The sequence below is a fragment of the Ranitomeya imitator genome, chromosome 1, assembly GCF_032444005.1.
Source record: "Ranitomeya imitator isolate aRanImi1 chromosome 1, aRanImi1.pri, whole genome shotgun sequence".
Lineage (NCBI taxonomy): Eukaryota > Metazoa > Chordata > Amphibia > Anura > Dendrobatidae > Ranitomeya > Ranitomeya imitator.
The window spans coordinates 13,209,286-13,227,656 of NC_091282.1; the positions used below are offsets into that span (position 1 = coordinate 13,209,286).

General features: G+C 48.6%; 1 protein-coding gene across 2 annotated transcripts in view; it reads left to right on the forward strand.

Annotated features, from left to right (window-relative positions):
* Positions 1-18,371, forward strand: part of LOC138657435 (zinc finger protein 585A-like) — a 63,318-nt gene that overhangs the window by 27,204 nt on the left and 17,743 nt on the right. Inside the window, exon 1 of one of the 2 annotated variants that reach the window (XM_069745225.1) lies at positions 16,796-16,886. The exons of the other annotated variant lie outside the window; for it this stretch is intronic. The gene's annotated coding sequence lies outside the window, so the exon portion shown is untranslated. Of the gene's footprint in view, positions 1-16,795; positions 16,887-18,371 lie in introns of those variants that run through there. 2 annotated transcript variants of the gene reach the window in all.

An 18,371-nucleotide genomic window follows, 5' to 3' on the forward strand; every position in this document is an offset into this window, starting at 1 on the left:
ACTGTAATTATGTTCACTGTGTTTTATAACATTTAATAAACAGTGCTTAGCATAAATGCGTAGTGTACTTTGATAAGTAAAATTTGAATTAATATCTTATTGAACATTAAAACAATTTCCAAAATTTTGCTAACACAAAGTTTCATAGAACATTTTTTTTAACCAATAACAATATGGATTTAAGGTTATTAATATACTTTCTCCAGTCACCTTCCACGACAGCAGTATCTGAGGATGTTTCCCCACCCTAATAGGGGACAGGAAACAAAGAGGTAAAATACCCCCCCTTCCTGCAACCACCAGTGTTTTTCCTGTCCCCTATGGGGCATGAAGAGGTTCTCTGATAGTGCTGCCGTGGCCGGCGATCGGGAGCGCTGTTACCTTGAAGCAGGGCAGTCGAGGTCAGGGGCTCCGCTCTCCTCCTTTGTACTGCTCCCATCTCCACGTCTACCGCGTGACTTGGGACCTTCACCCGCACCTTTTTTGGGAGGCAAAGCAGGGCGGTGCAGTGCTCCGGGGTCCTCCTGTAGCTCCCCGGCTCCCTTCTCCACACTGCTGCTGGTGGTGGCGCGCGCACGGGAAGTGACGCGCACCCGAACTTTCGGTTCTCCTCGGCGCCATACGCTGCAGCTCCCGTGCGCGCCAACCGGCATCCCTGCCCTAGGACATCCAGCGGCAGCCATGAGGGGCTCTAGCGAGGAGAAGGAGCACCAAATTCGCTGGGAACCTCGGTAAATTATTTATTCCTGGCTGGGGAAGCCTCCAGATAAGACCTTCTGTCTGTGACCCTCTCTATCTGGACCACTGACCATATGGACGGCGACAAACCCCTACATTCTGCTCCTGCAGAACCCAGCGTGCACCCCCCTACTGTAAGTAGTGGGATGATGTCCCTTGCTGTCCATTTAAATTTAAGTGACTTAGTCTGCCTTTCTCTCTCGTTTTCGGGAGACAAGGTCCCTGCCCCTAGGAAGGATAAGATGCCCAGTTGCAAGTGTGCTGCATGTGCGTCCAAGCTTCTCTCCGCATATAAAAAGAAGCTCTGTCAACCATGCACAGACGAAGTTCTGCGTAGTGAACAGTCCTCACTCATGGACAGCATCAGAACCCTCAGACAAGAGGTTCAGTCCTCCATGGCGGCCTCTTCTCAAACCCCAACATCGCAACCTCCCCCTCCTAAAGAAAGATAGCCCCGATAGTTTCTGACTCAGGCGAGATACATACCTCGGGTTCAGAGGACATTTGGGAGAATGAGGGTTCTACTTCTGCTCCCAAATCTGACAATAAAAAATATCTCTTCTCCGAGGATATGGAAGAGTTAGTTTCCATGGTGAGGGGCACCATGGGGGTAGAAGAGGAGGTAGAGGGCCATTCTGTACATGATGACATGTTTGGGGTTTTGAAACCTAAGTCCTTGAAGGGATTCCCCATACACGAAAATATTGAAAACCTTATCCTCCATGAGTGGGGCATACCGGAAAAGAGGTTAAACGTCCCATCAGAGTTTAAGAATAGTTTCCCCCTTGAGGGAGACTGTTCTCTATTGGAAATGCCCAAAGTAGATGTTCAAGTGTCAGGGGTAACCAAAAAAACGGCTCTACCCTTTGAAGATTCCTCTCAGCTGAAAGATCCCATGGATCGGAAAACTGAGAGCTTATTGAGTAAATCTTGGGACACTTCAACTAATTTACTGAGATCTAACGTGGCCTCAACATGTATGGCCAGATCTTTGTTTCTCTGGCTGTGTACCTTGGAAAATCACCTTGTACAAGGTACGTCTAGAGAAGAGATTCTTAATTCTCTTCCTCTGCTTCAGAAGGTGACTGGATTCCTCGCGGACGCCTACGCAGAATCAGTACGAGTAGCCGCTAGATCAGCTGTCCTCACTAATTCGGCTAGAAGGGCCTTGTGGCTTAAGTCCTGGGGAGGCGATATTACCTCAAAGTCTAAGCTTTGTGGTATTCCCTTCCAGGGTCATTATGTATTTGGGCCAGTCCTGGATGAAATCTTGGACAAAGCCTCAGATAAGAAGAAAGTCCTTCCAGAACAAAAGAACTCTAGAAAGCGTTTTTTCGTTCCCCCGTGACCCAGCTCCCCAACAAAATTACAGGGACAAGGGCAAATCGGGATGGTGGAGCTACCCCAAGGGAGGGAAAACCAGAATTATCCTGGTCCTCCAACCTCAGCAGACCTCTGAGAAGCAATGACTGCTCTCCGGTCGGAGGTAGACTCTCGGGGTTCCTCTCCCAATGGCAGACGATCACCATGGAACAGTGGGTCCTGCGTACCATACAGGAGGGCCTAAGATTGGAATTCAGGAGTCCTCCTTCTCACCGTCTAACCATCACTTCTCTACAGTCTCCAGGACTTTGGAAACCTCTGATGCTGGATATTCTAAGCCTGCTTCAAGCAGAGGTGATTTCCCATGTACCACATCGGGAAATAGGAGAGGGTCACTATTCCCACCTTTTTCTGGTGAAGAAACCCTCTGGGAAACACTATCATCATAAACCTGAAACCTCTAAATCAGGTAATAAGATACCGAAGATTCAAAATGGAATCGATCAGATCAGCAATCCCGCTGATTGGTCAGGACTGGGTAATGGTGACGTTGGACCTGAGGGACGCATACTAACATGTACCAATACATCCAGACCACAGGAGGTTCCTCAGGTTCGCAATTTCCCAAAACAAGCGGTTCAGCCAATACCAATTCAATGTCCTTCCTTTTGGAGTCTCGTCTGCTCCACGAGTCTTCACCAAGATCATGTCAGAAGTGGTAATCTTTATCCGACAACAGGGGGTCTGTGTCATTCCATACTTGGACGACTTTCTCATCATCGCCCCATCCGCTTCGCGCCTCAATCAGGACGTGACGAAGGTACTCAATATCCTAACATCACTCGGGTGGATCCCGACTATCAGATCTCCGACCATCTCCACGTAAGAAATTCCTAGGAGTTCTTCTGCACTCGGAGAAGAGGATGTCATTTCTACCCAAGGACCGTCTGATCGATCTTGTCCACAGGATCTCCAGGTTCAGAAGCCAAAAAACCCAGACTCTAAGAGACTCTGTCAATCCTGGGTTCATGAACATCATGCATCCAGGCAGTCTCCTGGGCCCATGCGAGAATTCTTGAATCTCACATCCTGACGTATTCAAGAGGACGCCAGATGGCTTTAACCAGGAAGATTCCTCTTCCCTCTCGTGTGAGATCCTCCCTCTCATGGTGGCTGAACTCCCAAAACTTACATCGGGGATTCAACTGGGATCAGACTCCTCTCAGAGTACTCACAACAGACGCAAGCCAGAGAGGTTGGGGCGCCGTGATCGAAGGCTCCAACTTTCAGGGGTTGTGGCCCCCAGATGTAAGACACAGCTCCTCAAATCTGAATTGAAAGCAGTGGAGGAGGCGCTAAGAGCCGCATCTGTCCTCATTCAAGGTCACCATGTACGAGTGATGTCTGACAATATGACCACTGTGGCCTATCTCCGGCACCAAGGGGGCACAGGACACTCGAGCCTAAAGTTAACTGCTGGAAGGATTTTTTCCTGGGCAGAGAATCGCCTTCTGTCCATTTCCGCAGTACATATAAAGGGATTGGACAATTCCCAGGCAGATGACTTCAGCAGGAGGGACTTCCATCCAGGAGAGTGGTCTCTAAACCAGGATGTATTCCTATCCTTAGTCCGGAGGTGGGGAACTCCCGATGTAGACCTGTTCGCCAACAATTGGAATACAAAATCAAACACCTCCCTGACCTCAAACGAGGCGCAGGGACTGGACGCTTTCTCCCACCCCTGGGAGTTTGCCCTGGCATATGCCTTCCCGCCAATCCCATTGCTACCCAGAACATTACAGAAGATCCGGATAGATCAAGTTACAATGATTCTGGTAGCCCCATTGAGGCCAGGGAGAAGCTGGTTCAGCACATTAACAGGCATGTGTCTAGAAGACCCGATTCTGCTTCCCCAAAGACGCGACCTTCTTCAACAGGGTCCCCTGATCCATCCGGACCTACACAAGCTAAAGCTGGCAGCCTGGTTACTGAAGCCGAGATCCTGAAAGCCAGAGGTCTCTCACAGGAAGTGATTGAAACCCTACAAAAGAGTAGGAAGCCAAGCACGAATGCCATTTATGGCAAAATATGGAAAAAATTCTCATCATGGTGTTTCCCGAACAGACCGGATCCATTCAACCCAAATATTGCACAGATCCTTCAATTCCTCCTGAAGGGCTTGGAACTGGGGCTTTCACCTAGTACCATAAAGGTTCAGGTGTCAGCTCTTGGGTCTTTCTTTGACCAAGATCTAGCAAGCCACTGGTGGATCAAACGATTCATAACATCGGCAACTAGAATCCGTCCGAGACTTCACGTCCACACCCCTCCTTGGGACTTAAACCTTGTTTTAAAAGGTCTGACCGGTGACCCCTTTGAACCCCTTTCAGCCTCCAGTTTAAAAATCCTGACCCTTAAAACCGTGTTCCTGGTAGCTATCACTACCGCCAGGCGTATAGGGGAACTACAGGCCTTATCAGTCCAGGAGCCATTTCTGACCATAACCATGGATAGTATAATCCTCAAATTAGACCCTTCCTTTATGCCTAAGGTAGTTTCAGACTTCCACAGAAATCAAGACATCATTTTACCCTCATTCTGTCCAAATCCCTCTAATCCAAAAGAAGAGGCCTTTCATACCCTGGATGTCCGCAGAGTGGTCCTGTTCTACCTCCAACAGACAGAAAGTTGGATTAAACAAGGCATTAGTCTTGCATACTCATCCCAGAAGCTTGCACCCCCAGCTTCACTAAAAGCCCACTCCACCCGTTCAGTCTCGACTTCCTGGGCAGAGAGGGGTAACGCATCATCGGAGCAGATATGCAGAGCCGCCACCTGGTGGTCAGTCCATACATTCACCAGACACTACAGGCTCAATTTCAATAGGCACCTATAGTTTGTCAGACGCGTTCTCCAAGCGGTTGTCCCTCCCTAAAGAAATTAGCGGTTGGTATCACTCCGATACTGCTGTCGTGGAAGGTGACTGGAGAAAATAGAATTAGTCTTACCGGTAATTCGGTTTCTAGGAACCTTCCACGACAGCACTAATTTCCCTCCCTATCTGATGTATTTATTAGATGATTCCTGCACTTAAGTGGTAACTATACATTCTACTGTGTCCAGAAAAAACACTGATGGTTGCAGGAAGGGGAGGGATATTTAACCTCTTTGTTTCCTGTCCCCTATTAGGGCGGGGAGACATCCTCCGATACTGCTGTCGTGGAAGGTTCCTAGAAACCGAATTACCGGTAAGACTAATTCTATTTTAACTTTAATTACAAAATCTTCAGTTTTACCCAAATTAGTTGTAAAAATGAGTACACCTAACATCAAAAACTAATTACACTTAGTATTTTCTGTGGCTTCCATGATTTTTAAGTACAGCACCAAGTCTGCTAGGCATGTACTGGTGACATAAAGCAACATCTATCTTTTTTCAAGAACAAGGTCTTTTGGAACCTGGATGCTGGATGGAGAGTGATGACAACCAGCGTCGGACTGGAGCACCTTGGGCCCACCAGAGAAAATCATTCTTGGGGCCCACTATGTAGCTACATAGAAATAGATACAAGACCACCAATTGTGCGGTAAAAAGCGCTAATATCAGGGTATAATATAAGGTAGTTCACGTCTTAATAATGTAGCAAGGGTTGGGGTAGCCCCCTCACAGAATATAATGTAGCCCCCTCATAAAATATAATGCAGTCCCCTCTCATAGAATATAATGCAGCACCCCACAAAATATAATGCAACCCTCTCAGGTATGACACAGTCCCCACCATAGAATATAATGTAGCACCCCCATAGGGTATAATGCAGCCCCCCCTCATATAGTATAATGCCACCCAGCACAGAATATAATGTCCCCTGAGAGAATGCAGTTCCACCACAGAATATAATGCAGCCCCCCCATAGAGTATACTGTAGCCACCTCATATAGTATGATGTAGCCCCCATAATATTATGTAGTCCCCTGAGAGAATAATGCAGCCCCACCACAGAATATAATGCAGCCCCCCATAGAGTATACTGTAACCCCTCATATAGTATGATGTAGCCCCCATAATATAATGTAGTACCTTGAGTATAATGCAGTCCCCCCACAGAATATAATGTATCCCCCCAGGGCCGTATTTAGAGTTTCTGCTGCCCTAGGCACTTTTAGCGCTGCCTCCCCTTTTGGTGAGTATGACACTATCGGCAGTGACTTTGGCAAAAATTGCTGATGTGAAAGTCGCCTTTTGCAGCAGATCCGGCAGTTTTTCTGCATCTGCCGCGTAACGGATCACTTATGGCAACACTGCGTTCGGCCTCAGTCATTCTCTATGGGATTTGCGGCACTTGCCGTGATCTGGCAAATGTGGTACCATACCTCCCAACTTTTGAAGAAGGGAAGGAGGTATAAAGTTTGCGGCGCGCGTAGTGCGCCGCGGCAAATTTTAGGCCACGCCTCTGACTAGACCCATTTCACAACTAGTCACACCCATATCCACGTCCCAACCGCAGCCATTTAGCACTGCTGATCACACTGTTTTATATACAATAATTATAAACAAAAAAATATGGCCACACAGTGCTCCATACTGTATAATGACCGCACATGATGCTCAATACTGTATAACGGCCACCACACATGATGCTCCATAGTGTATAACGGCCACACAGTTCTCCATACTGTATAATGACCACACATGATGCTCAATACTGTATAATGACCACAAATGATGCTCCATACTGTATAACGGCCGCACATGATGCTCCATACTGTATAATGATCCCACATAATGCTCCATACTGTATAACGACCACACATGATGCTCCATACTGTATAACGGCCGCACATGATGCTCCATACTGTATAATCATCCCACATAATGCTCAATACTGTATAATGGCCACACATAATGCTCAATACTGTATAATGACCACAAATGATGCTCCATACTGTATAACGGCCACACATGATGCTCCATACTGTATAATGACCACAAATGATGCTCCATACTGTATAACGGCCACACATGATGCTCCATACTGTATAATGGTCACACATGGTGCTCCATACTGTATAATGGCTACACATGATGCTCCATACTGTATAATGATCCCACATAATGCTCAATACTGTATAATGACCACAAATGATGCTCCATACTGTATAATGGCCTCACATGATGCTCCATACTGTATAACGGCCACACATGATGCTCCATACTGTATAATGACCTCCCTCCTGTATGCATGGCTCATCTCCCTCCTATCCCATATACATAGCTCATATTACCCCTCCTGTATGCATGGCTCATATTCCCCCCTGTATGGCTCATATTCCCCCCTGCATGGCTCATATTCCCCCCTGCATGGCTCATATTCCCCCCTGCATGGCTTATATCCCCCCCTGCATGGCTCATATTCCCCCCTGCATGGCTTATATCCCCCCCTGCATGGCTCATATTCCCCCCTGCATGGCTCATATTCCCCCCTGCATGGCTCATATTCCCCCCTGCATGGCTCAAATTCCCCCCTGCATGGCTTATATCCCCCCTGCATGGCTTATATCCCCCCTGCATGGCTCATATCCCCCCCTGCATGGCTCATATTCCCCCCTGCATGGCTCATATCCCCCCCTGCATGGCTCATATTCCCCCCTGCATGGCTCATATCCCCCCTGCATGGCTCATATTCCCCCCTGCATGGCTTATATCCCCCCCTGCATGGCTCATATTCCCCCTGTATGCAGCCTGCATATCTCCGCTCCTGCTCGGCGCGCCGGCTTATGTCCTCCTTCATTTCCCCCGTCCCTCATACTCACCTGTCTTCCCACTGCACGGCCGTGCCGACATCCCTCGCGCTCTGTCCCGACTCCAGGCGGCGGCGCCGGCGCAGCACCTTCTTCCTGCTTGAGCGGTCATGTGACACCGTTCATTAAGATCATGAATATGCGCATATTCATGATCTTAATGAGCGGTGTCACGTGACCGCTCGTGCAGTGCAGACGCCGAGACCATCGCTGGAGCAGGCAGGGTGAGTATTCAAGGCGAGCAGGCGAGCGAGCGGGCGGCGGCGGGGGGGGGGGGGCCCTGGAGCGGGGGGAGGGCCCTGGAGCTGGGGGAGGCCCTGCCAGCAGATGCCAGTGTCAGGGCCCACCGGAGGATCCTCCGGTTCCCCGGTGGGCCAGTCCGAGCCTGATGACAACGTATCTCTTCAGAATTCATTATTGGTGGTTGGTTTTGTTCCATTTAGAAGACACTTGGCCACTGAATCACTTTCACCCTGTTCTTCAGAAATGCAACATTGGTCTCAGATGTGTGTTTTGGATCATTTTCATATTGGAAAGTGCTGGTCTACCAAGAGTACGGAGTGATGGAAGCATCTTTTCTTGATAGAGCATTGTATCTGTGAATTCATGATTGTGAAGGAAATATATATTCAATAAAGGAAAAGCATAACAGCAGTAGAGTTACATTTAGTTGACAAAAGGGTGAAACTGGATATACCAGTATTGCAAACACAAAGGGGCTTTGGTTGAAGCTGTCAAAGATGGAACCTTATCCCCTCCACCAGAGGCAGAATATTTCCTGTTTACTGTATAGAGAGGAGTGAGGAGACACAGGATATTTGAAATGCCACAACATAACCCGTCATCCATTTATAAACAGCGTCTTTTAAAAAGGCCAATCCAGGTCATCCTGGAAATATGAGCCTATGGTCAGGACTATAAAAAGCTGGGTGACACAAAGAGAAGGTTTTCTCATGAAAGGGCTGTCTAAGGGCTGATGTGCTCCATAATTCCCTTCTCCTTCCCTCAAGGAAAACAGAGGATAACTGTAGACTGAAACATTTAGATTTTTCTGTTATTTCTCCGTTTTTATTTTATAACTATTTTGCATATTTGTGTTATTTTTTTTGCCCTTTTTTTATATATTTATCGTAAGCCCTGTATTATTTATATTAAAGATTAAAATCTTTAATAAGTTTGATCCTTGTATGCCCTAAAGCAGGGGTCCCCAACTCCAGTCCTCAAGGCCCACCAACAGGTCATGTTTTCAGGATTTCCTTTGCATTGCACAGGTGATGCAATTATTACCTGGCAAGACTAAAGAAATCCTGAAAACATGACATGTTGGTGGGCCTTGAGGACTGGAGGTGGGGACCCCTGCCCTAAAGGAACCATGGCCCTTCAAAGAGTATGTGACCTTTTGATTGCAGTCATGAGACCCAAAATACATATGTTGATTGCTGACAGAGTCCCAGGAATCTTCATATTTTTCAGCATGTGACCTGGCAGATTGTAGGCCGGCTTTTAGGTGCATGGGCTTTAGGAGAGACTTTCTTCGTAGACAACACCCATGAATGTCATTCCTTTCTAGAAAAAAAATCTGCTTTCAGCTCACATCTCAATGCTTGGTGAGATCTATGGTAAGTTGGGAAGAAATGAATGGGAAAGTTATTTAAAATCCAGCACTTGTTTTCCAGTGTAAATAAAATACTTTTATTGAAATATTCAAAATAGTCATAGAAATATTTTTTTAAAAAACAGGACATCTTGGGGATAGTAGCAAAAATTCTACGCTTTTAGAACCAGTATTTGTGTTCAGTTCTAATTCATAACATAATTATCCAGTGCAGAGACACGGGGTTCAGAGGGTGCTCTTGAACACTGGCCTGGCGGTCGTAAAAAACACAGCATCAATCAAGGCTCATCCCAGTGAATGCCCACACTCCTTCCCCTTGGGCAGAATACTACCCAGACAGCACAGGGTGAGGTTAAAATTGTTAAAATACTTCATTGAACCAACAACAGGCAATAATATATAGAGCAGTCCCAGTAAATACAAGGGTGCAAATTACAGAGTTTCACCCTTCTGTTGGCTTTCCAAGAATTAGAACATCTATGACATCGGGGCTTCCAGGGCTGACTACCGAAACCTGTGGCACCCCACTTTGGGTTGGCACCCACAAAGAGGGGGTAGTGGCACGCGTAGGACGCTGACAGTCCATTGAGCTACGTGGCCAGGTGACCTGATTGTCTCAACCTGGCTTCTCCAAACATTTCCATGGGGCCAGGTGACATGATTGTTCCCAACTTGGCTTCTCCAAACGTCTCCCTGGGGCCAAGGGACCCGATTGTCCAGACCTGGTTCTCCAAATATCTCCATGGGTTAAGTGGTCAATGGCGCAAACCTGTTTCCTTCCAGGTGGGGCCTTGGTCCCTTAAGCTGGCATCCTGTAGAGTGTCTCAAATCTGTATTTCTACGGTTGGAGCCATGGTGCCTTGGCTACTATCATGTAGAGTCTGAAATCTGTATTTCTACGGTTGGAGCCATGGTTCCCTGGCTGCTGTTCTGTAGAGTGTCTCCGTAGAAGGATAGAGGTCCCTTTTTACACCTACAACTGTCCCTCAGGCCACCATCCACAGGTTTAAGAGGGAGGTGGGAGTAGGTTATTTCTCATTGTTCGAGTATTCAAGCAACCTGCATAGTTTGTCCATCAATGTTCCAGGTCAGCAAGCTGCATGGACTGATACAATGGGTGAGCAACATATTAGCAAACATTGATTGTTCAATTATCCTGTGTCCCATGTATTTCAAGGATAACAGCACAACAAACATCAATTCAAGAGTCAACATTCAGGCTATGTCTCCTGCTTAGTGTCAAATGCACAGCTAAAACATGTCAGCCCCAAATTGATATCTGCAAGTATGTCTAAACCCTATGGACAATCATATGTTCATAACAAAAATCATATGTGCAACACAAGAATGAAGTGTGTGCCAACTATAATGTGGATATTTATAATTTCTATAAAGTAGGAAAAATGAAAAAAAAAAATGAAATTCAATAAATGGATGCAGGGTTTAGATCCACGCCAGCCACTGCTAAAAGGTCCTAAACAATGGCAGCATCAAAGATGATCAGCCTACTCCTTTTGACCATGCTGCGGTCAGCTGTACCCTTTTCCCCTAACTTTCAAAGAGGAATTAAAAGAAGACTGTAACAACAAACTGATAAAGCATCACCAAATAGCTTGCTCCAAGATATGGACTCAAGACCGTCCTGGCTGGATATGCACGCGTAGTCCAGTATCCTGTGGTAACCCAACAATTTCACAGGGGTTGCACACTGGCCTTTCTTACCCTTTCAACCTGTATAAAGCCTCACATGAGATTAGATAGCTTCTAGTCCCCCATGGAGGCTATTAAAGCATGCCAAAAGAAAAAAAAATGTTTTAAAAAAAATGAAAAAAAAATGAAAAAAATATAAAAGTTCAAATCACCCCCCTTTAGCCCCATTCAAAATAAAACAATAAAAAATATCAAACCTACACATATTTGGTATCACCGCTTTCAGAATCACCCAATCTATCAACAACAAAAAAGATTAACCTAATCGCTAAACGGCATAGCGAGAAAAAAGTCAAAACGCCAGAATTACGTTTTTTTGGTCACCGCGACATTGCATTAAAATGCAATAATGGGTAATCAAAAGAACGTATCTGCACCAAAATGGCATCATTAAAACCATCAGCTCGGCGCGCAAAAAATAAGCCCTCACCCAAACCCAGATCACAAAAAATGGGGATGCTAGGGGTATCGGAAAATGGCCTGAAATTACAAGACAAGAGAACTGACCACATTTATGGCAGCAGGAGAGATTGGGCAGTTATAGGACTGTAGTCAGTGGGACGATTATTGCAGTTACTCCTCTTTACCGGTCGAGTTTTTAGCCAGTTTTTGTTTTTCCACCAGAATTTTTTATATAACGCCATTTTAAGTCACTTTTACGTGTTCTCAGCTGTTTTTCAACACTGGTTTTTGTTTGATTAAAGCTAGCAGGTGATGGAGACAATATAGCAACTTGCTAGTGGCAGAACATTGCAGCACCTATTTATTTTTGGACAATGATGGCGCAATGTTCAGGGACTTCTTCAATACAGCCAATTTTACTACGCAAAAAGCTGACTGATATGAAGGTGCAGGAGGGGATGAGAAATTGGATAACAGACTACCTGTCAGACAGGCCACAGTTTATACAGACGGGAGCCGTGGTCTCCAGCAGAGTAATGAGCAGTGTAGGTGCCCCTCAGGGAACGCTGCTTTCGCCTTTTCTTTTTACATTATGTACAGCAGATTTTCAGAATAAATCTGATTGTTTCTAGCTCCAAAAATTCTCAGATGACTCCATAGTAGTCAGATACATTTGGGGTCCAGAGTGAGGAGGATTATAGGAGGGAGGTGTCAGAGGGGTGAGGAGGAATACAGGAGGGGGGTGTAGGAGAGATGAGGAGGAATATACGAGGGTGGTGTCAGAGGGGTGAGGAGGAATATAGGAGGGGGGTGTAGGAGAGATGAGGAGGAATATAGGAGGGTGGTGTCTGAGGGTGAGGAAGGATATAGGAGGGTGGTGTCGGAGGGCTGAGGAGGAATATAGAAGGGTGGTGTCGGAGGGCTGAGGAGGAATATAGGAGGGTGGTGTCGGAGGGCTGAGGAGGAAAATAGGAGGCTGGTGTCGGAGGGGTGAGGAGGAATATAGGAGGGTGGTGTAAGAGAAGTGAGGAATATAGAAGGGTGGTGTCGGAGGGCTGAGGAGGAATATAGAAGGGTGGTGTCGAGGGGTGAGGTGGAATATAGGTGGGTGGTGTCGAGGGGTGAGGAGGAATATAGGTGGGTGGTGTCGGAGAGGAGGAATATAGGAGGGTGGTGCCAGAGGGGTGAGGAAGAATATAGGAGGGTGGTGTCAGAAGGCTGAGGAGGAATATAGGAGGGTGGTGTTTGAGGGCTGAGGAGGAATATAGGAGGGTGGTGTTGGAGGGGTGAGGAAAAATATAGAAGGGTGGTGTCGGAAGGCTGAGGAGGAATATAGGAGGGAGGTGTCAGAGGGGTGAGGAGGAATATAGGAGGGTGGTGCCAGAGGGGTGAGGAGGAATATAGGAGGGTGGTATCGGAGGGATGAGGAGGAATATAGGAGGGAGGTGTCGGAGGGCTAAGGAGGAATATAGGAGGGTGGTGTTGGAGCGTTGAGGAGGAATATAGGAGGGTGGTGTCGGAGGGGTGAGGAGGAATATAGGAGAGTGGTGTCGGAGGGCTGAGGAGGAATATAGGAGGGTGGTGTCGGAGGGCTAAGGAGGAATATAGGAGGGTGGTGTCTGAGCTTTGAGGAGGAATATAGGAGGGTGGTGTCGGAGGGCTGAGGAGGAATATAGGAGAGTGTTGTCGGAGGGCTGAGGAGAAATATAGGATGGTGGTGTTAGAGGGCTGAGGAGGAATATAGGAGTGTGGTGTCAGAGGGCTGAGGAGGAATATAGGAGGGTGGTGTCGGAGGGCTGAGGAGGAATATAGGAGGGTGGTGTCGGAGGGCAGAGGAGGAATATAGGAGGGTGGTGTTTGAGGGGTGAGAAGGAATATAGAAGGGTGGTGTCAGAAGGCTGAGGAGGAATATAGGAGGGTGGTGTTTGAGGGCTGAGGAGGAATATAGAAGGGTGGTGTCGGAAGGCTGAGGAGGAATATAGGAGGGTGGTGTCGGAGGGCTGAGGAGGAATATAGGAGGGTGGTGTTTGAGGGGTGAGGATGAATATAGGTGGGTGGTGTCAGAGGGCTGAGGAGGAATATAGGAGGGTGGTGTCGGAGGGGTGGGGAGGAATATAGGAGGGTGGTGTCGGAGCGTTGAGGAGGAATATAAGAGGGTGGTGTCGGAGTGGTGAGGAGGAATATATGTGGGTGGTGTTAGAGGGCTGAGGAGGAATATAGGAGTGTGGTGTCAGAGGGCTGAGGAGGAATATAGGTGAGTGGTGTCGGAGGAATATAGGAGGGTGGTGTCAGAAGGGTGAGGAGGAATATGGGAGGGTGGTGTCAGGGCTGCGGAAGAATACAGGAGAGTGGTGTCGGAGGGCTGAGGAGGAATATAGGACGGTGGTGTTAGAGGGCTGAGGAGGAATATAGGAGGGTGGTGTCGGAGGGGTGAGGAGGAACATAGGTGGGTGGTGTCGGAGGGGTGAGGAGAAATATAGGAGAGTGGTGTCGGAGGGCTGAGGAGGAATATAGGAGAGTGGTGTCGGAGGGGTGAGGAGGAATATAGAAGGGTGGTGTCAGAGGGGTGAGGAGGAATATAGAAGGGTGGTGTCAGAGGGATGAGGAGGAATATAGGAGGGTGGTGTCGGAGGGCTGATGAGGAATATAGGAGGGTGGTGTCGGAGGGCTAAGGAGGAATATAGGAGGGTGGTGTTGGAGCGTTGAGGAGGAATATAGGAGGGTGGTGTCGGAGGGGTGAGGAGGAATATAGAAGGGTGGTGTCAGAGGGATGAGGAGGAATATAGGAGGGTGGTGTCGGAGGGCTGATGAGGAATATAGGAGGGTGGTGTCGGAGGGCTAAGGAGGAATATAGGAGGGTGGTGTTGGAGCGTTGAGGAGGAATATAGGAGGGTGGTGTCGGAGGGGTGAGGAGGAATATAGGAGGGTGGTGTCGGAGGGCTAAGGAGGAATATAGGAGGGTGGTGTTGGAGCGTTGAGGAGGAATATAGGAGGGTGGTGTCGGAGGGGTGAGGAGGAATATAGGAGGGTGGTGTCAGAGGGCTAAGGAGGAATATAGGAGGGTGGTGTTGGAGCGTTGAGGAGGAATATAGGAGGGTGGTGTCAGAAGGGTGAGGAGGAATATGGGAGGGTGGTGTCAGGGCTGCAGAAGAATACAGGAGAGTGGTGTCGGAGGGCTGAGGAGGAATATAGGACGGTGGTGTTAGAGGGCTGAGGAGGAATATAGGAGGGTGGTGTCGGAGGGGTGAGGAGGAACATAGGTGGGTGGTGTCGGAGGGGTGAGGAGAAATATAGGAGAGTGGTGTCGGAGGGCTGAGGAGGAATATAGGACGGTGGTGTCAGAGGGCTGAGGAGGAATATAGGAGGGTGGTGTCGGAGGGGTGAGGAGGAATATAGAAGGGTGGTGTCAGAGGGGTGAGGAGGAATATAGAAGGGTGGTGTCAGAGGGATGAGGAGGAATATAGGAGGGTGGTGTCGGAGGGCTGATGAGGAATATAGGAGGGTGGTGTCGGAGGGCTAAGGAGGAATATAGGAGGGTGGTGTTGGAGCGTTGAGGAGGAATATAGGAGGGTGGTGTCGGAGGGGTGAGGAGGAATATAGAAGGGTGGTGTCAGAGGGATGAGGAGGAATATAGGAGGGTGGTGTCGGAGGGCTGATGAGGAATATAGGAGGGTGGTGTCGGAGGGCTAAGGAGGAATATAGGAGGGTGGTGTTGGAGCGTTGAGGAGGAATATAGGAGGGTGGTGTCGGAGGGGTGAGGAGGAATATAGGAGGGTGGTGTCGGAGGGCTAAGGAGGAATATAGGAGGGTGGTGTTGGAGCGTTGAGGAGGAATATAGGAGGGTGGTGTCGGAGGGGTGAGGAGGAATATAGGAGGGTGGTGTCGGAGGGCTAAGGAGGAATATAGGAGGGTGGTGTTGGAGCGTTGAGGAGGAATATAGGAGGGTGGTGTCGGATGGCTGAGTTGGAATATAGGAGAGTGGTGTCGGAGGGCTGAGGAGGAATATAGGACGGTGGTGTTAGAGGGCTGAGGAGGAATATAGGAGGGTGGTGTCAGAGGGCTAAGGAGGAATATAGGAGGGTGGTGTCGGAGGGCTGAGGAGGAATATAGGAGGGTGGTGTCAGAGCGTTGAGGAGGAATATAAGAGGGTGGTGTCGGAGGGGTGAGGAGGAATATAGGAGGGTGGTGTCGGAGGGCTGAGGAGGAATATAGGAGGGTGGTGTCAGAGCGTTGAGGAGGAATATAAGAGGGTGGTGTCGGAGGGGTGAGGAGGAATATAGGTGGGTGGTGTCGGAGGAATATAGGAGTGTGGTGTCAGAGGGCTGAGGAGGAATATAGGTGGGTGGTGTCGGAGGAATATAGGAGGGTGGTGTCAGAGCGTTGAGGAGGAATATAAGAGGGTGGTGTCGGAGGGGTGAGGAGGAATATAGGTGGGTGGTGTCGGAGGAATATAGGAGTGTGGTGTCAGAGGGCTGAGGAGGAATATAGGTGGGTGGTGTCGGAGGAATATAGAAGGGTGGTGTCAGAGGGCTGCAGAGGAATATAGGAGGGTGGAGTCGGAGGGCTGCGGAGGAACATAGGAGGGTGGGGCCAGATTTCCTGGATTGGTGCCAACTAAACATAAAGAAAACTAAAGAGCTGGTGGTGTCTTACAGCAGAAGAAAGATGGAAGGTTCACCTGTCATTATTGCTGGTCAGAACATGGAGCAGGTGGAGAAATATTTGAGGGTCGTCTTGGGCAATGACCTGGACTGGAGAGAATCTACAAGAAGGCGGCGAGCGATCTGTGCTCCCTACTAAGGTCATTAATGTGCGCAGTAAAACGTGATAAATGTCCTACCAGTGCGGAGTGACCGGCGCCATCTTTATGGGCGTCGTGTGCGGTGTCAGATACTAATAGGCTGATCTAGGTGAGCTCGGAAACGCGTAAACCCTTGTATGGGATCCCTGCTGTTTCTGCCATTGTTCCTATTGTCGGTTGTTTATGCTTTTAGATGAAGATTTTAGAATAAAGCTTATCGCAGAGCAACCTCTTCGTGCTGGACTTTCTACAGGACTGTGGTGACTGACTGTGTCAGAGCTCGGCTATATATAGCTGGTGCAAGAGCTCCGCCCCCTGATCACATGATGGTGACATCACCACAGGTCTTTCACCTCTTCTTTCCTGAGCCCCGCCTCCTGATCACATGACGGTGACGTCACCACAGGTCCTTCCGCTCTCAGTGCAGCAGCTCCGTCCTGGTTGTGTGCAGCTCGTGTTCTCTGGTGTCAGCCAGCAGCAGATTTCCCGCCATTCCGGTGAGATTACAGGAGGGTTTGTGGTAAATCTGTGAGAGGAGAGTGTGGGGTGAGATCAGAGCTGTTCCTGTGGAGGCTCCTGCTCCCTGTGACTGCGGCTCCTCAGTGTTGGGGACGGGCAGCATTGTATGGGGGATGTGCAGCGTCTGCTCCTCATCTCACGCCCCGCTGGTGATGTAGTTACCACGGTGACCGTCCTCTGCTGGCTGTGTAGTTACCACGGTGACCGTCCTCTGCTGGCTGTGTAGTTACCACGGTGACCGTCCTCTGCTGGCTGTGTAGTTACCACGGTGACCGTCCTCTGCTGGCTGTGTAGTTACCACGGTGACCGTCCTCTGCTGGCTGTGTAGTTACCATGGTGACCGACCACCTCCGGATGAATCACAGCTGTGATGTTATTCTGTTATTTCTCCTCTCGGGTGACAGAATATGAATGAACCTCGTCAGAATCGCTGATATTTCTTCTTGTGTGGATAAGTGAAGAGATGGAGGCCCAGTGACGGCCGCAGACACTCCAGGGTGACAGAGGGTCTCACCCTGTGCCTGATGCGGCCGCTCAGCGATGAGAAGCTGTAAACGTGTTGTCACCACCCGGCACTGGGAGCCTCCGCTCTTCTGCAGATCTGCCGCCTCATAAACACAAGACTCTTCCAGGTCACGTCCATTGTAAAATATCACGTTGCTGTTCACATGTTCAGGGTTTTGAGCTTTTTTCCATTTCAGGTTTTGAGAATGTGAAAAAAGAAAGTGCCGAAAGTTGTCGGATGCGGCTCTAGAGGAAAACGCTCCAAACCGGGCACCGTCCAATCAGAAGGCTGCAAACACCACCAGGTTTCCTGCGGAATTGGCTGCGGGAAGCTTCTTTCTCTTTTCCTCAAACTGTTTTTGAATATTTTTTTTCATTTTGCAGCCTCCGGATTGGAGCGCTTTCCACCAGGACCCTCTTCTCAGAACTGATCGGTTTTTATCAAAACTAGACAATTCTCCAAAGGACGAACAGGAGAGAGGTTTTACAATAAGTAAATGCTGAGGACAGGACGGAGCGGCGTCACATAGCCAACATCTGCTGCAGGTCTGCGGGGTCATCTCCGATCCCTGCATTTTAACCATTTAAATTCCGCTGTCAATCGCACAAGCGCAGTCATTTAAATAATGACACTCCAGCGCGAGCCCCGGCTCCCATCAGCCCCTCATCACCCAGTTACATGTAACTAATGGGTTACATTGGCAGCAAGGGGCCGAATGAAGACCCCAAACAGCCAGCCTAACTGCAGCCTGAGCTTTACAGGCGACTGGGCTCTCTCCACATAGTGACACTGATGAGTAAAGTAGAAGCGACCAATAAAGTAAAAACAAAAAAAGTTCACCATGTCCAATAAACCAAAATATAAATGATTTAACCTGCATGCTAAACGTCTAAAAGAAAGGGCGAAATCCAGAATTGCCATTTTTCTCTTCGCCACGACAGCACCCACTGAGAGAGGG